Source organism: Monoraphidium neglectum (genome assembly GCF_000611645.1).
Source record: "Monoraphidium neglectum strain SAG 48.87 unplaced genomic scaffold scaffold02721, whole genome shotgun sequence".
In the NCBI taxonomy this organism is placed as follows: Eukaryota; Viridiplantae; Chlorophyta; class Chlorophyceae; order Sphaeropleales; family Selenastraceae; genus Monoraphidium; species Monoraphidium neglectum.
Genome location: NW_014010907.1, coordinates 1 through 686, shown reverse-complemented (window position 1 = coordinate 686; position 686 = coordinate 1).

Here is a 686-nt window from a genome sequence, read left to right as displayed (position 1 = left end):
CCCGCCGCAGGCTGCGCGAGCGCCAGAGCACGCCAGGCCAAGCACACGCCCCTCGCGGCCGCCCGTGGCGGCGGCGGCGGCTGCGCGCGCTCTGCCTCTTGCGCTGGGGCTCGGGGCCCTGCGCGAGCGCCGACACTGGTGGCTTGGGCGGCCGCAGCCTGCAATTGTGACTGCAGCAGTCCAACAAACTCGGCCTCGACCGCAGCTAACACTTTGCTGTCCAACAGACCGAGTCGCGAGACGTGAAACAGGGCGCGGGACAGGCGGTGCACCGGCATCCCAATTGGGGCGCCGAGCGCCGACTCACTCACGAGCCTACGGCATTGTGTTGCGAGGGCGCAAGGGGTGGGGTTTCCAGCTTAAAGGGGCTTCCTGGGGCGAGCCACAGCGGGTCAAATCGCGGCGCACACCGTGCGGCGCGCAGGCTGGCGCGGGTCGATTTGAGGCGCAGCGCGCTGCAGTGGCTACCGCAAAAATTCAGCGGCTACCGCCAACGAAAGACCTGCGCAGCGCCGCGCTGGCCCCTTGGCCCCTGCCATCGCTGGGCCCGCCCCACCTGTCACGAAGCAGCCGCCCCACCGCCGCCGCCGGCGGCAGCGCCCACGCGGCGCCGCGGCGCCGCGCGGCCCCACCGGCCGCCTCTGCCGCGGCCGCTGCGGCCAGCGGCGGCGCGCGCTCGTCCGACG